The sequence below is a fragment of the Thunnus thynnus genome, chromosome 7 (assembly GCF_963924715.1).
Source record: "Thunnus thynnus chromosome 7, fThuThy2.1, whole genome shotgun sequence".
In the NCBI taxonomy this organism is placed as follows: domain Eukaryota; kingdom Metazoa; phylum Chordata; class Actinopteri; order Scombriformes; family Scombridae; genus Thunnus; species Thunnus thynnus.
In genome coordinates, this window is record NC_089523.1 from 5,034,988 (window position 1) to 5,054,015 (window position 19,028).

The 19,028-nt window shown below is 40.5% G+C and overlaps 2 long non-coding RNA genes across 3 annotated transcripts in view; one reads left to right on the forward strand and one right to left on the reverse strand.

Annotated features, from left to right (window-relative positions):
* The window catches only part of LOC137185657 (uncharacterized), a 150,656-nt gene that overhangs the window by 12,732 nt on the left and 118,896 nt on the right, over positions 1-19,028 (forward strand). The window lies entirely within an intron of this gene.
* LOC137185656 (uncharacterized) overlaps positions 8,615-19,028 on the reverse strand; it is a 105,078-nt gene continuing 94,664 nt past the window's right edge. Inside the window, exons 4-5 of the long non-coding RNA XR_010928893.1 lie at positions 15,743-15,794; positions 8,615-10,614 (exon numbers count right to left, since the gene is read on the reverse strand). This is a non-coding gene — a long non-coding RNA (uncharacterized lncRNA). The remainder of the gene's footprint in view (positions 10,615-15,742; positions 15,795-19,028) is intronic.

Genomic DNA, 19,028 nt, shown 5'->3' on the forward strand with positions numbered 1-19,028 from the left:
CAGCAACATTTATCTGCACGTGTTTAAGTATTTGGAGTCTTGGTGAAGTCAAATTGCAGTACAGGTTGGTGAAATACTGTAGCTGCCAGCTAACCGCTAACACAATAGCCAGGCGGCAACATGAAGGTGCTGATCAGTCACAATAGTTCCTCAAGTTTCTTTCTATTTTCTATGTGCTTTGCAGTTTGTTCTCGGCTTTATCAATTCACTCAAAGAAGAGTTTTCTTCAAGAGGTCAAAAAAGCTTTCTGACCTAACAGACTTGCTAACTGCTTGTCAAGATTGTTAACTATATCGACTGCTGTCTCATTACGGTATGCAAAGCATTCGTCTGTTGTGGAGCCGTTTATATTCAGAATCAGAAACTGGTTTATTGCCAAGTAGGTTTGCACATACAAGGAATTTACCTTGGTGTTGTGCTGCATAACGATCAAATAATACAAGGAAAGAGAAAAAAACAACTACCACAAAAGTCGGGTGATCATAAATAATACAAATGCAATTTTACAATCAAAAATAACTAAATATCTATTCAGAGTGAAAAGATACTGTACAAGATATTGACTGGGAATGTGCAAATGTTGGTAGTATAAACAGGACAAAGAATTGTGTTAACGTAACGCACCATGTTGGATGTGCGAGCTTCACAGATGTTAGAGGAGGTTGAATAAAACCGGATGTTGCAACACAGATAAAAAGCTGCAATTAGAGGCGTAAATTAGGAATCACTTTCTATACACTGTTTATGAGGTAAATATCTCAGCAGCCAGCTATTTACAACAGAGCTGAGCTGACAGCGATGCTCTGAGTCAGCACTGAGGGGAGCTCCACTGCGAAAAGCAATGGTGATTAACAATGGTGATTTAGTGTCAGTTCAGTTGGAAGATTTGGCATTGAAGATTCGTTCGTATGGGTGTGGAACAGCTCTAGTTACGATAGCTTCCACCATTTTCGACTCTTCGGCTCTTCATTCCCTCAAACATCAGCGCTGTCAAAACAGCTTACTATTTGTGTATGATGTGACTTTGCAGGTCAAAGTTCACCAAAGTTGGGTTAAAACTTGTTACTGATCACAGCATTTCCATTAATTTCCTGCAGAAAATTCTGGTGTGATCAGCGGGAACTGAGCCACAAGTGCAAGAAGTGAACCTGCTGTTTTAAGAAATACGTACAAGTTTAAAACAACTCAAAACAAAATAAAGAAAAGCTGAGAAATTCATTGCCTGTTAAAACATGTTCCAACAATTATGTCAGGTACTATTTTTGTAATGGATATTACCTCAAGCATGATATGACTGCTGACTTGGAGAGACAAAGCATGTATCACATTCAAAAATGTAATTCTTTGGATGAGTGGATATGTAAATGTGTATATTTCATTTAATTTTTGCGTTAAACTGAAAAAAAGAATCAAGGTTCATATTATGTATCATCTCAAGAGTGATTTTGAAATTGTACAAGTAGCCAGTGAAGCGCTCTTTCTTTGGAAAGTTTAATGGAAACATACACAACATAATGATGGTTAAATGAGCTTGAAGTCTTTCAACAGCTGATGCAAAAACTACAAATGTGAGAATAAACTAAAAGTTGTACTGACACTCTGTAACACTGTATGCCAAGCAAATCTCAAGATTTATTCATTTTATCTTGTTTTAAATGAATATTAATATACCTTTCAGCATATTCTTGACATGCAACATTTAAAGTTTACTTTCACAATTGCTACATATGAAGACTTACATGAAGTTTAACTATTTTTTTTTTACAGCAGAATCAAAAAGTGCCGTACAAACCATCAGCCTTCCAAAGCAAATCAATTAAACAATACAAATACCACTTTTGACTAATTACTGCACTTAAGCAGTTAAATGAATTACATATTTAATGTAAAGCGGATCTTTCTTACACTTACTGTACCCACTCATGTCAAAATGATGCTGTTCAGATGGTTTTCACCTCCACAAACTCATCTGTCTCCTACATATTACATTCATATACAACTACATTAATATACAAAAACAATATCTGTTCATTGGCAACATTCAGTTTAGTGTTGTGACCTTCATGCAGTATTAACAATATTTCACTTCCATTAACCCTGCTGTACTTACCATGACTGACAGTTCTGTTATCGCAACCTGCTTTAACTTGCATAAATCATAAAACATAATCATGAATAAGTTAATTGTACTTTACACGCTATGACCAGATACTGAAGAGAAAATCAATGAAAAAAAACTGTATACAGTGAAGGTTTTGTAGTTCACTCAGCTGGAGCATGTTGCATGTATGCTTTGTATGAATATATTTTCAAAACATGAAGGCCATGAACATTTTGCAGATCTTTCATATTAATATGCTACTACTGTGGTATAACATATATACCACACAGAAATGCTAAATAGTTGTACAGTGTATGAATGAATGATGGAAAAAAATTAGAAAAAAAAACTCCCAGTAAATTTATAACTAATAGTTTTCTGGCATAAATATTCTAGTGAAAGAATATTACATATGAAGTAATATATGTAGAGTACATGCTAGGACCTTCTGCAGTAGTTAAGCTATGACAAAATGACAGTGTACATCTTATTTAATTTAGTGAAATGAGAATGTAGTTTTAGTCATGGATTACATTTGTAGATCATGATAATGACCTCATAATTATGACGACTACAGCATGTTCCTCCTTCAATAATTAAATTATACGACAATTAGTACAAACATTTTCTCTTTCTTCAGGAAATGGAAAAAAAAATTGAGCTAAATCTGAAGTTTATCCAAGGAAAACAAGTTTGTTAAATGTTACACAGCCAAACGATTTGGATAAAGCTAGAAATTAGTTAATAATTTAAGAATGTAAAATGACTCTGAAGTAAAATAAAGACTTCACTTCCTGTACAAACTACATTTATGAGCTGGAACTCAAACCTGCAGCAAGTAGAGAGTTTAAGGACAAAATCTCACTGTCAAATAATGAACTTCCTAGTTTATGTTTGACAGTAATTAAGCAATGTAATTATATGAACACATTTGTGAACATGGAAAACAAATTTCAATAATAATGAAGTGAACAAGGTTGAACGTTTTACGACGTTGTGCTCATTTCATAAAAAAGTGAGTGTTGAACATGGCTGCTGTCATACTGTTTAGATCTTTGCTGTGGTTCATATCACCTCTTCTAATCAAATCTAAAGTATTTTGAATATTCTCAAGGTGCTGTATGTATGAACACCAAGGGTCAGTAGCTGGATTTATGTAGAGTTAAGACAATGTTCATTCAATGTACATTCAATTAACTCAGTCAACACTGTCACCTGGATGAATTGCTTTGAGACTGAAAAGCAAGTCTTTGCTGATAAATATGTCTTGGAGATAAAATATCTAAAGCAAAGTCTAGAATGTAACCTTGATGCAGTAAAAAACAAAGAATGACAAAAATGACAGTTGTCAACAAAACTATGAGGACAGATTCTTTCCTGATTAATATACCCTACAGCTAAAATATGTAAGGAAAAGCTCCAGAATGAAACCTTGAGCTTGTAAGATGGTGTGACCGAGAAATGTTAAACATTCATTAGAAAAAAACCGATATATATTTAGTTTATGTGATGCCTTCAGGAAATAACATCCTCTGAAAAGCCCACAGGAATCTGTTTTACAATGCTTCAACTGAATAAAAAGAAAAGGAAAAAAAGCAGAAAAATGTGATAAAAACAGCTTAAAAAATACTGATTTTGTTTGTGTAAAAACGTTTACTATCACATTTTACAACGAGGGCTGATTTTGGACATTTTTAGAGCTGCAATGATTAGTCGATTAATTGATTAGTTTCCAACTATTGAATTAATTGGCAGCTATTTTGAAAAACGAAATTGTTTAGAGTCATTTCATGAGAAGATTCTCTGATTCCAGCTACTCAAAGATCAATATTTTCTTGAGTCTTCTAAGACAGTAGACTGAATATCTCTACAAGACATTAGAGGACGTCACCTTTGACTTTGGGAAACAATGATTGACATTTTTCACTATTTTCTCACATTTTATGGACCAAACAACTAATCGATTAATTGAGAAAATAATCTGCACATTAATCAATAATGAAAATAATCATTAGTTGCAGCCCTAGACATTTTTAAGTTAAATGCTCTTTTTTTCTTCTTTTTATCACATCTACCGAATCCATTTAACTTTTTTGCTTAATTGAACAACAGAAGCAGAAGTGTTACACATTTAACTAAAATATATATTCTACATACCAAACTATGAATTTCCCCCTTCAACACAACTCCTGCAGATCATGTTCACACAAGTATGCGAGTGTGCTTACTTTGTTTCAGATTTCTGAACAGAAAAAACTTTCCAATTGTTGGATTTTTCTCAACAGCTTCAGGGGCAATAACATTCTTAACCTGAACCATCTCAAGAAATTTCATCAACATTGTGTTTTAGTGCGGAGTTTTTATCATTGTTTGAATGTAACTGTGTATTAAAATGTCATTTATGATAAAAAATATCAGTTTCAAAGCTAAAAATATCATCATCAGCCTTCAAAACTGCATCGATCACATCCTTTTCCCCATGAAACCTTAAATCTATTGTGTAATTTCAAAGATGATGTTGCAAAAAACAGAGCCAAAAAATTAAAGATAAAAAAAAGATTTAAAGGTGCAATGTTATGTAAATTCAAAGAACTCCTTCATGTCCTCTGTCACCTTCTTTCTCTAATTTTTCTTCTTACCCGCCTGTGTCTACCTCCCTGCCTCGCTCTGTCTCTCCCTCTTTCTCCCTGAGCCCTGTCCTCACATGGCTTTTGGCCTACTTTCGGCTGCAGAGAGCTCTAGTGTGTGAGAGCCAAATCTCAGCATGGATTTACAGGCAGAGCGAGCAAGAGATGGAGGGAAAGAGAGAGCGAGAGACAGCGAATGAGTGTGAAAAAAAAAAAATCACATCAAATGAGATAGAGATTGAGCTTTGCGCTGTCGGGATATTCTCTCTATTTTTACATTTTTATTCCAACAATCATGGTTGGCATTTTTCACAGAGTTGATAATGCAGACAGATTTTTTGTACAGGGAGACGTATGTTACAATAATCCTAATTATTCTGGTCAAAAGATTATAATCATGACCATCAGAAATACATTGGATGAGCTGCTTATCTGTATTTGATGGTTCCTCTTCTTTGATTTGAAACTTACTGAAATTGAGCCTCACAGCTCACATATTTGACAAAAATGGCAAATACTCCGTCTTAGAATGTTTGATTACAGCAAATTTAAAGAGTATGCGTCAATAGATCCTATTTTTAAAAAAAGAAAACGCACATTTTTCTCAGCCTGTAAATAACGATTGATTTCCACTGTGCTGTTTGTTTGCTATAATCAGAGGACTCCATGGCGACCACACACAGAGGCAACTCACAAGACAACTGTTAATGGATGAAGTGCTGTTGTGGTGAGAGAGCTGGGAAATTGAGGTGTAGTAACAAAGTGACATACTGTCAAAATATACTGTGTTAGTTTTCAGTTTATTCCAGCCTGTTTTCAAGCATACATACAACATAATTGGTCAAGATTTTAATTTATGCAGTGGTCAGGATAGTCTCTTTACCTTTTTATATCTGAGAATGTCATTTAAATGAATAATTATATGATAATGTACTTTATTCTTGCAAATTCAGTTAAATAAAGGTGCAAATTCTACACCTATTGACCTATTCATAAACTTACCTGGCAAAATCTTTCATAGTTGTTGGTTGTTTCTGGCACTCCATATTCACATTTTAAATAGAATAAATAATGAATTGAAGGGTGTTAACGTATTTTTATGCGTAAACAAAGAAAATACAGAACAAGAAAGGCATCAGTATGTATTTCTTATAATTACTTTATTTAATATGGACAAGAATTTCAAAAAACAACACATCATTTCACAATTTACTTCTAACAATTCCAACACCAGGCTGTGCATATTGATTTGAATATAACACAAAGAGGAAAAAAGTCCATAATCTAAAGAATTAATTCATACCAAAATTACCATGTTATCATTTATGAAACAGAAGCAATGTATTTTATTTATCTTTTACAAGACAAACGCATGGATGCCTGGACTTTGATGCTGTTGTCTGCAGCTCCACAGTACCTTAAACATGATCTATCAGTTTATAGTCATCAGCCGAAATCATACAGACTTGCAGAATAAATGTTTATCGGTCTAAAGGGGAGACGTTTTGGAGGGGTTTGTAAATATGGAATGGAGCCGACTACTCCTCAGTATACAATAGCATAAGAAATCTATCCTAAACACAATGCATGATGGGATCCATTTATCTGTAATGTTTTCTTTTTTCCTTGATGGATAAATAGCCAGAGAATTTAATATGAAAAAACATCTCAGTGATCAAAAGCATCAGGTCTTTGTGTAATATGGCTTTTTACTATAATAATCTATTTTGATAATATGCTAAAAAATCCATTGTAGAAAAAAGCAAGAGCTATCAGTTTCTCCTGCGACAGTAGACTTAATAGTCCATGATGCAAAAAAACAACAGGACCTGTTATGTTCTGAAGAAGGGACATGACTGAGTTAATTTTTCTTGCATTTACAAACCCTCTTCTCATATCATAACTCATATCAGCCCCATGTGCCGATATATTCCTCTTGTTATCACTCTGTCCAATATAAAACCAAGAGCTGGCTGTAACAAGTCCAGGCAACGGACACGTGAGTTGTTAAAAGTATTTCTTGGAAATGTAGTGAATCACTGAGGTAGAGGAGGCAGGTTGAGGTTAAATGGACACCACAAAAAGATGACACTTCATCGCTAAAAAACTCCCGGAATGAACACCACGGACTGATTGGCTGCAGCATCGTAGAGCATGTGAGGGTGGAATTTTCCTCTAAATGGTAGCATGGAGCCTCAGTATGGTGTCTGATAAAATGTTAGCATGAAGACTTTCTGACAGCATAATGAATACTTAGAGGTGTCAGCAGTTCTCAGTTTATACTAACTGTTAGCATGGAGTGTACCATCACGTTCAATAATGTTTCATTAAGTGTTGGCGAGAAGCCTTATTGAACATGTGTATGCTAAAATGTTTCACTGGAGCCACGTTTCTCTGGAGTGTGTAGTAAAATGTTAGCAAAGTGTGTACTCTCACATAACATCATGTATGATAGTGTGCAGTGTTAGCAATGAGTGTAGTAGCATCACTTTGTAGAGAAAATGAAGTGCCACCACAATTTAGCAGTGTATGTGTAAGCATGACACGTATTATCACTGCACAAATGCTTAAGTGTTAGCATGAAACCAGCTATGACACAGCACAATATATGCTAAAGTGTTAGCTAAAACCCTAAAATCACGTAGCACAGTGCATTTGTGTTACCAATGACAAATGCTAACACTTTTATCAAGACTTAGCACTAGCACAGGCTACTTAGTATGCTATTTAAAAAATGTGAGCATAGAATCGCAGTGCATTCCCTGAAATAACACAATTGGAGAACATTTGCATTATTTATATTACAAAAGAAAGACATTTAAATTACTCTTAAATATTCTCAGCATTTGAGCCACATTGAGAAACAAAGATATTACTTTAACTGATGTCAATGTGTCAGTGTGTGTGGACCAGGTATTCCTTGTTGGAGGGACTTGCCTCCATTATGGGGACAAAAAGAAAGCCCCCTTAATGTCAATCATTAATGTTAGGTTGAAGACTTGCTTTAAAGTAAAGGTAAGTTTAGTGTTATGTTAAGGTTAGGGTTAGGATAAGTCTCCAGGAAATTAATGTAAGTCAATGTAAAGTCCTTTTGAAGTGATGGAAACACGACTGAGTGTGTGTGCATGTGTTTGTTTGTACATTAGTACAGCTATATATATCCTGGTCAAGATATCCTGTACACTAGAAACATGTGAGTGTGTGTGTATTTGTGCAGTTGTCCTGACCTGGTCTAATAGACTGATAGTAAGAGAGGGAAAGACGAGGCTGATTCAGAGCAGTTTCAGAACAAACTGCACATACAGCATGTACATTAGCAGAGCACCACACTGATACAACTGAAGTTCTTTTCCTCCTGTCGAAATGAGTGTGAACACATGAAAAGCAATAAAAGCTGATTGTTGGTTTTGTTAACACACAAAACGTGTAAATATCTGCATTAAATGGATATATGCATCACTAATTAGAGACTTACTGTATTTATGTAGGACTGTTTACCATGACAAACACTAATTAATTATGTAATTATTGTGGTATTGTTTAATAAACAACCACAAATTTCATGGACTAATAACTGCACCCGTGGTGACTGCTGGGAACTTGCTTGTCAGCCTTCTAAGAGCTTTGTTTACGGTACGTTTACTGTCCAGTGTCTTTGTGGTCAGCATCGGTCAGATGTTAGAATATGGCTCGGCCACTGCAGAAACACAAATCCTCACTCCAAAGAATTAATCTTGTCGAAACAGATTCAAGCTTTTCAAAAGGTATAAAAATACCTCCCAAAGATAAAATATGAAACGTCAGACGACATGTCTTTTAGAAAATCCCACAACTCATTGAGAGCTTCTATTAATAAGCATGACAGTCGAAAGAATTGACAATCATGTGAAATGACAGCATCGAGGCTTTATTTAGATGCGACTGTAAGACGTTTCTATCTCAGCACCAGGCCTCTGAAGAGAACATTGGGCTTACTGTACTGCTCTTACATCACTCGCTATATTTATTACACTACAAGCAACAAAAAATCATCTGATCATCAATAATGTCGTCGTAAAATATAATCTGCTTCAATTATAATCATGATCTTTGTAAAGCAACCACTATAATATGAAACATATAATTATTTCAGATAAATTACATTGATTTCCCCCATATCTTCATCACTTCACATACATTTTACGCTACAGGATCAGTACACTGTACATTTATCTCTTCATACAGAGTGGGTTTGAAATCCACTTACTCCTGCTAATAAATCCTGTTCAGCACACACTGAGGCTGTAAACTTTGTTTCATGCCATATAATTTAATTTCAAGAAAATACTTAATAACACAACATAAACATAATATAATATATACAGCAGAGATTTAACATCATCATTGGAAAAGTTATGAAATATTAAATTGACAGTTTATTTACTCCAACAAAAGACAGCAAAACAATCCCCTGAGCTGAACAGTACGCAGTGATGTCAGAATACACAAATTAGAACTGATACATGGAAATTTATTTGGATATGACATCTGAAACAATATGCAACATATTCAAATGTCAAAGGACACACATGTAAAATACAAAACAGAAGAGCCAGTTAATGGAAGAGCAACACTGTGAGGGAGAGAGTTAAAAGTTGATCTGACGTTGTTGGGCAGGTTGGGACATGAACATGTCAATGTGTCATGATAGGTGGAAATAAGTACAGTAGCTTGGCTTACATTTGGTTTGCATATTTCATGTCATGTCAGGTATTATGAGCATCACATAAAAATAGTCACCTTGTAAATGGAGCAAATGCAGCATAGCATGTGTAGGATTTAGATAAGATAAACTTTTATGATCCCATGCAGGGAAACTGAAGAGCCACTCTAAAGAACTAGAACAGTAGATACATTATGAGTGTGTACTACACACACAACGAAGCATATAATATATAAAGCAAATTAATAATGCATTTAGTCAAAAACAGTCACAAATAAGTAAGCAATAACATGTTAAATACAAAGATTGCACTTGATTGAATGGAATTTGCTGGTGGATAAAGTGTCCTGTGTCTCAGATTGCAATATTGTACAGGACAGTATTTATTAGTATATAAGAAAGGATATTTATTCATTCTATGCATTGGTTTGTGTTCCTTTTGCTGTTGTAACACTTTTAATTTACTTGATTGGGATCAGTGAAGTTTATCATATCTTATCTTACACTGAATATAATGTATATTATACTGCATTTGTTCCATTTACAAAGTTACAGTCAAATTTAAAGCGAACCAAAGATTCAGACAAAAAGGAAAGATGATTTCCCCATATCTTCACAAAGATTCATCTACTGTTAGTTAGGACCCTGCAAAACAGAAACAGTAAATATTTGTATGGCTGGTACAATACTCAGGTATGTAAATGTTCTAAAAGAACTCAGACACACTCAAAGCTTTTTCATCTGTGAGTTTTTTTTTTTGGTGTTATAAAATCTTATCCAGTCTTATCCAGTCCCCCAATCATCTTCAAACAGATTACTGATACAGTCCATCAAAAACGTGCCAGCTCAGTTAAAACAAAAAGAAACCAACTTGAAACCTTCAAAATCAAATGTTTTTTTGCACAGACAGGCGAAAGCTGATCACATCTGCACAGCTTTCTGGTATCAAGGCTGTTGAGGCAGAAAATTATCCAAATCTTAACCACAGCCAACATGCTGGAGTTCTTTCCTTCAAATGTCCAAAAAAACGTTTGCAGCTTTTTGGTTGACGTGGCAGCAAAGTGTTAAATGTTGATTCATCGGGGGATTTCCAGCCTCTCTTTAAATCCAACATGACCCGGAGCAGGACAACGCTGACACCGAGGCCCACTGAGAACCGGCTCTAGTCATCAATACCTGGGTTTCTATTGGTTAAAGACAAAGGGAAGAGTTTAAAAAGCGGAAGCATACGGACATGTTTTTGGCGTGTATGTGTGTGTGTGTGTGACTGTTGACACGTTGTTGGTGACATTAGTCTCTCTCAGATTAATGAGGTTTGTGTGTAGTCTGGTTAATCTGCTAGTGTGAGGTGGCTGTGCACAATCCCCAAGCTCCTTTAAACTGGCCTTAACCCGAGTTAGTTAGCACACACACACACACACACACACTTGAACAGATACAGACAAATCATGCTGAAAACGTTCTCGTCCGCCCCAACAGCACATTTAATACCGGCCAGACTGCAGACAAAACAGCATACAGTTTGGCAGCTGATACACAGACTGAGTGAAAAAGCGAACAAGAAAAACAATGAAAGCACTGGATCTGCCCCAAATCCTAAATCTCCTCAAGTCGGCCAAGCTACAGTACTGAGACGTGCTTCAGCAATTTCAAATATGTGCTGAGTAAATAGGCCCCAGGTGTGCAACAATTCCAAAAATGACCTCCGCAGCTTTCCGGTGCCATAGCTAGCGGGCATTAGCCAGCGCAGGAGGGCCCACGTGGAAGCTGCGACGCCATCTTGTTTCACCGCCTGACTAGGAAAAGGGGTAGTGAACCCCTCTGCAGTGGGAAGAACTGCTAAACACACACACATACAAAGAGGGATGGACACACAACATTACAGACATGTTGATAGATACTGTAGGAAACACAGAGGCGCACACACATACACGCTGACCAGCTCTGATTATTGATGAGTGTGCTTCTCCCGCCTGCAGCTGAGAGGAGGCTGTGTGTTGAAGGGAGTGGCAGAAAAAAACTGCAGAATGGTGACTGTGAACTCTACACAGAGAGAGAGAAAGCACCCCTGCCGCCACACAGAGCAGTCTAGGCGTATCGCCCGTCGCTTCATTCGACGGTTTTCTCCATCGATCTCTCTGATCAATAATTTAACTTTCATTTTGATCAAAATGGGCCGATTTCGCCAAACGGCTTCTCGAGGCGTTTGGGCGTAACCCTGCAGCAACCCGCTCCCATCCGACATACAATTCCCTCCATACATACACCTGGTCTGTCACACGCCCATTTAAGTCGTCCACCGAGTGCTCACAGCACCTTCCTCTGTCCACCTTAACAAAGGTCCACCTTAAAAGGGATTACATCAATCAACAGCTGCCTGCTGGCATTCAGATCCAACCGATACGGGACTAGCCGATATTTACTGCCACAAAAGCTGCATTTAGAGCATCATGGGAGACTAAAAGTGAAACTGAATCCCTGACTTGTAAACCTCAGAGTCTCTGTGCTACAGGATCTTTGTAAAGCAGGTGTCATTACAGGTTTTACTGACTGACACACCTGAAGCTGCTGTGTAAAATCCTCTCACATCACGCTCACCGAGTCACCGCCGAATCAAAGAATAAGATTAAGATTCTCATCCATGTTTGAGTTCAGTCTGTCTGAAATGTACAGTATGATCACATCAGAATTCAGCTCACACTGCTCCCCAGATGCAAACCGCATCATTTCCATCACGTCAGGAGTAGACGACACTGATCGGCCCATATCCCTTTTGTAAAAAAAATTCAATCAGGGTTAACGTCGGAGTGATGAAGCAGCTTATCGTAGCGGGTATATGCCCACCAGTCGCTCTGTCTGTCTGTCTGTCTGTCTGTCTGTCTTCCTCCATGTCTGCCTCAGCCATGGGGACACAGTGTACAGACAGTGTGCGGAGCAGCCGAACAATGGAGAAGCAAGCCTGCAGCCCCTCCGAGCTTACCGGCTAGACACTAACTCACTCCAGGTTAGTGTTTGTTCACCGGGCTGAACAAATAAAAAAACGATTTTTGAGGCAGAGAGATGGTAGGAAAAGGAGAGACAGGACTCACAGAGGCGTTACATAAGAGAATCGCTAAAGCAGCAGATTAGCAGCGCAGAGGGGGTTCAAGTTAAAATCCATATTAGTTCGTTAACAACAGGACGGAAACATCTCTGGGAATCCATGCGATCACGCTTGATACGTCGAGACAGAATGAAGCTTGAGCACATCAATGCATCACATCCAGCTGTTGGCAGTGGAGTAAATGCTACTCTGCTAAAATGATAAATATACATTTGAAGGCCAAAATTAAAAGCAATCTGTCATACTGGAGACGTCAAAAAGAGACATTTATTGATCAACATTAATGAAACTTCAGGGTCATAATGATTTTAGAGACCAGGCTCTGTTGTAATATATATATATGTGATATATAACATTGCAAACACTGTAGCAAAAAACATTGCAAACCAAGCTGAGGGACCTTGAAGCTGGTTGATCCACAAGCACTGGCACAACACAACACAATTTCCACTGGTTCAAAATTAGTAGTATCATAGAGTTTAGTATCAATTTTAATGAGGGAAGCATCCTTGAAGAGGAGTTATCATCAATATTCACGCTACGCCCCATTAAAAGCAGATATTAGCTACGGTGTGATGGACCTGAGTCCAAGTATGGATGAATCATGCTGTCAAGAGAGCTGATGCTGCCGTTAAAAAATAATGTCGCAAATGAGCTCTCAGGTGAGCGATGGCCTCCTGAGAGCAAACTGCCAGGTGCGAAGGAGGTCGACACGGGAAACGAACCTTTAAAACACCAGATATTCTAATTTGAAAGAATCTCTCGGGCTCCACAAAACCAGTATCATGTTGGGACGTGTGCCCTGAAGAGCCAACATGTACTACTTTGCTACAACCAAACGAACTGTTATTCAAAGTCAGAGTGTGAGATCCTCGTTACTATAGATGACAGAGTGTGCTGCCACTCTAGCTGCAGATAGACACCACAATCAAATCAACGGATGCGTATTCTGAAGAACTTCACATTTGAATCACGGTCAGGTTAGAGCAGCGAAAAGCACTGCAGCTTATTTTCAGCGGACAGCACTACCTGCTCTGTGAGTGTGTTCCCGCTGCCACCTTTTACACTTGTGTTAGCCCGAGTGAGTGAGCTTTAACATCGCCGAGGGTTCACTGAGGTCAAGCACATAATGTACAGAGCTGTCATGGTCACGCTCTCAACATTACTTTGTGCTGCTCTCAAGTCATAAAGGTACGCGCACACACACACATACACACACACACTCACAGCCAGGCCTGCTGGAGAAACACAGAGCTATCACACTGACAGATGCTTCTTTACTTAATAGTCTCTACTAATGATATCAACCTCTGCATTAGCATTATCTCTCATAAGCTACTGATGCTAACCAGCTGTTTAGCTATTTCTTCACCGACACCAGCGGCGCATTACTTTTAGATGGCTAGTGGCTAAAGAGGCCAACTAGCATCCATGTGCAACTAGCAATCCACCATAAGCCAGTTTTTAATGGTACTGAAGGACTGTTCTGCTACTGGATTTGCTAGATTATTAGCTTGGTTGCTTGAAACTGCAAGAATTCATTTTATTTTCGGTGTTATTCCTATGAAGTGGGAGGTTCTTTAACAGAGCATTTAGTACATGTGACATTAGAACTGTCACTTAAAAGCGTAAAAGCACATTCATGTGTCTGACTAAATGGAATCGGATCAAAATGCTACGTTAGCATGAGTCCACATTAAAGGCTTTCTATGTGACCAAACAGGTAGCATCACATTAATCATTGACAACACTAACTAACTGATGTCTGACGTGTAAAATAAGGTAAATATGAAAGGCAAATAATAGGTGCAGCCCTTGTTTTAGTGGCCAAGACTGATACAATCAGGCCTCTGTTGCTAAAGGATGACAGCTCATATTCTCTTCGTCCTCTCATCCGTCCACACATCTGATTCTGCCTTAACTTCGTCATATGACCCTCAAACCAGCATTCACTGCCTCTGCACCCCCACGAGCCTGCACCAGTAAATACCAGTACGTCTACCTACTGAATCCACAGTCTATCACGTAGGATGGTGCATGCCTGGTGCAGCCCAGGTGACAAATAACATACAGCAGGGTGTGAGCCATACTGAAACGTGTGACACGGTAAGAGTGCGGTGAACGCCTTAGCTCACTGCGCCACGGCCTTCCCCCCCCCCCTCTGATCGCCATTGTTAGAGGCAGGAACGTGCAGGAGATAGTGCTGGCCGTGCATCCCTCTCAGCTCCCGAGAGCCTAACCCGTGGACATGAAAGCACAACGTCACAAGTTAGGGTCTCAGGGACGGAGAGAGACACATCTTCACATGGACTATACCTCCTCTACCTCCTCACACAGCTGCTCCGGGCTCTGAAGTCGTTCTTTGCAACTGAGGTGCTAAAAAAAAAAAAAAAAAAAAAAAAAAATCTTGCTTCCAATGAAAGCATGCTCCCGAAAAAGAAACCTTCCATGTATTTAAGTCACATGAGGACTTGGAGCATCTGAGCATCGCTCACTCTTGCATACAGACTGAGCTTTGCTTGTTACAGGCATGCATCAAACACACACACACACACACACACACACACACACCCTCCTAAATTACATGCATTAATTGAGCACGCTCATTGCAACCTTCACTGCCCCCTCTATGCATTTGTGAACATACAACAAGTGCAAGCCTCAGCCAGACACAACATTGCACCCCCCCACCCCCCACCCCCAACTCTCTCTCTCTCTCTCTCTCTCGCCCCCTCCCCCACCTCAGCTGAACAATACAGCACTTTGAAAAATGCCTCCTGCCATCAGGTACAGAGCCTGCTGCTGTACAGTATGCCTAAAGAGCTCCCGCTGTCTCGGGGCGAATCAAAATCAGTCGATGATCGGTAATTATTGCGGCGGACGTATGAGACAAAAGCCCCGTGTGAATGCATCGATTACAGCATCGAAATCTGAACCCAGGACCGCACAGCGTCAAACACAACACAGACTCACATGCTCATCCGACTGCCTGCCATTTCTCGCACTGTTAATAAAATCATTCAGTGCATGCTCGATCACACTAGCACACGTCCCCGTCCGGCATGGTTCTGTGCGACACAGAGAAAAGACAAGCCAGATAACAAAGCTCTACAGCTCCTTCATGCTACCACGGTGGTCTAAAGCTTAGGAAACAGATGGGGAGCTGAGAGGGAAGTGGAGAGGAAGAGTATTCGCTGGTATCGACTCACCCTCCCCTTCGGACCAGGATGCCCCCTGCTCGTTGTTCTCTTAGCTCGCTGCCTGCTCGGGAGAGGAAAAAAGAGAGAGAGAAAGAGAAAGCTCAGATTTAAAGTTACAGCATGCAAACAAGATCCCAGTTATCATCATCATCAGAAGAAGAATTTTCTTCTTCTTTTTTTTTTTTTTTTTTGGAAACAGGTCACAAAAAAGCGACACGAGGAAGAGGCTGGTCCGTCCGGCGAGCCGCTCAAAGTCAGGCGAAATAAACGGAAGGAGAGCGACGGACGGAGACAAGAAAGAGAGGCATGAGGATGGGTGGTAGGACCGAGCCGGAATGAACCATGTGCACGCTCTCTCTCCCTCTATCTCTAGTTCTTTCGCTCTCTCTCTCTCTCTCTCTCTCTCTCTCTCTCTCTCTTTCTCACACATACACACACACACACACACACACAAAGCTAGAGTGAGCAGTCTGGGGAGGAGAGTCGAGAGAGAGAGATAGAGAGGGAGAGAGAGAGAGAGGGGGAGAGAGAGAGAGAGAGTCGGCGAGACGATTCCTCTTCCCAGAAAACGAAATGCTGAAAGGAAGTGATACGTAAAGGTTAGATAGAACAGGTAGACGGCGAGGGCGAGAGAGAGGGAGATAGGGAGCGAGAGACAGACTGAGTGAGAGAGAGAGAGAGAGAGAGGGTGAGGTAGAATAAAAGAGTGAGCATCGAGCCACAGAATCAGCGCTTGCAGCCGGGGCCACAGTGCCAGTGAAGCATACCAGTATGCTGCCTCACCGAACGGAGAGAGGGGGGTGAGGAGGGGAGGTGCGCACACACACACACACACACACAACACACACACAAAACAGTGTTACACACTCATTTGCCTTTCCTCGCACCCGAGCCTCTACTTACTTTGTATCCAAACCTGCAGGTCCGGGGCAGGTTGGAGAGGAAAAAAAAAATGCAACCACACACACACACACACACTCTCTCTCTCTCTCTATCTCTCACACACACACACACACACACACACACTTACGCACACAAATCCAAGTTAAAGGACAAAACGAATGCGCCTGCTGATCTCTTGTCTTGCTCCGCTTTCTCTCTTCCTCGCCCTTTTCCCTCGCATTGTTTTCTCTCTCTTTCAATCACATGCAGAGCTGGAAAGGAGGGAAGACAGGAAAAAAAAACACAAGAGAGCTCCAGCACTCACCCCCACCCCCCACCCCCACCCCCTCCTCACCTCCCTCCCCCTCCCCCTCTCCCCAATATTAGTACTCTACCTCTTTCTCTCGATCTTTCTTTCACTCTTTCTTTTCCTCCCCCCTCTGGCTCTTTTTTTTTTTTTTTTCTTCCCATGTTGATCGGCAGGAGGAAAAACATTTCACAAAAAAAAAAAGAACGGGGGGAGAGAAATATCATCCATTAATTTGCCTCACAGCTGTAATCGCTTACAGCCAGAGGCCCACTTTTCCTCTATATCAGACGAGAGAGAGAGAGAGAAGGAGAGAGAGGGAGAGAGAAAGAGGTGAGGAGGGAGGGAGGGAGGGAGAGAGGGAGGAGGGGGAGGAAGGTAGATAGTCCTCCTTTCGTTGTTTTTTCCACCTTGCCGTTGTCCGTTTTCCACCCATAAAACAAATCCTCTGCTCTCTTCTGCATGCATGCAAAAACAAAAATCCACTTTTCCAGGCTTTGCACTCTCTTTCTCTTTCTTTGCTCTTATTCTCTCACTCGCTGCCTCAAAGCACAGGCCGACATCATTCACACTATCCCTTCAGAGAGAGAGAGAGAGAGAAGGAGAGACAGATACAGAGAGAGAGAGAGAGTGTGAGAGAGAAGGGGCCATAGAAACATTGCTACATGATGTGCTTTGGCTTATAGAGGCTACATTTAATCTCCACTGGCTCCCCCAGGCTTTGGTATGGAGAGAGAGAGAGAGAGAGAGTGAGTGAGAGAGAGAGGAAGGGAGGAAGGAGAGAAAGAGGAGAGATGATGGGGGGAGGAACAGATGGAGCAGAGAAGGAGAGTGACGACGTACAACCGACTGTAGGCTCAAATCAGCGACGGGGCCCGGAGAGACTGGGAAGGGGAGGAAAAAAAAAAAAAAAGAAAAAAGAAAAAGAAAAATCCCCGAGACCACACTGCCCTCTTGCTTTTCTTCTGCTCCCTCCCTCCCTGACTGACTGATCGACCGACTGTGTCTGCACCCCGGCTAATCTCCAATCCTCTTTGACTGCTGTCTGGCAGACGGCGCATTGTGCTGTTTTCTATCTCTATACAGCTGCAGTCGCCGGAGAAAGCTGTGCATCTGGATCTACAGCACACCCCCACCCCCCCCCCATCCCTCCACCCCACACACTCTCAAGCCGAAAAACACTGACGCTACCAATTTTAAAATCTCCCTGGCTGTTGACACACACACGTGAGATAGAGCCAGTCGACGGCGAGCCGCTAATATTAGCCTGTGAGAGCCCGCAGCCAGCAGACAAAGGCTCACACACACACACACACACACACACACACACACACACACACACTGAGGCATGGATGTACACACAAATGAACATGGAGTGATTGGTAGAAAGGTGCAGAAGTACAGCAAACACAGAACTCACATGAGAAGAGGGTTTCATGGCTCTGTGATATAAATCCTCAGATTAATTAGAGCAAAAGGCAATAAACCAGACTGCATCCACGTGGCGGATGATTCATGCATTCAGGTAAATGACGGCTCATTGCCATCGATTTACAGATCGCATTTCGGTCTCTTTAAACGTTCGTTATCTGCTGGTAATGGCCGGGAATCAGCTTGACTAGCCAAGTAGTACATCAAGAGAGACCCAGATCTGTCACGCCATCCCACGCATCGGAGAAAACAGCAGCAAGGCTGCAAAATAAGCACACAGCACCTGAGCACCAGGCCCGCAGAGCCTGAGAGGTAGAAACCAAACATACAGCGTGGACGCTGTGTGTGTGTGTGTGTGTGTGTGTACGCGGGGAGAGGCGGGGTGACGTGCAGGATGTGTGCTCTCTGGATGGCTGCAGCACAGCCGACGCTAACCTTGAGTGAATGATTGGCATGTGTCACATCTGATTGATGGGATGGAGAGGATGGGCGTCCGGCAACGCAGAGGTCATAGGGGTTGTCGCTATGGTAACAGTAATGATGAAAAGAAAGGTTCAGGAAGAAGACAGAAGAAGATTGCTACTGATTTCTGCAACTAGGCATCATGTTTTTAGAGTCGGTGGAGGCTTAAGATGACAAATTCAAATTCTCAAATTTAGTCAAATTTAGAGAAAA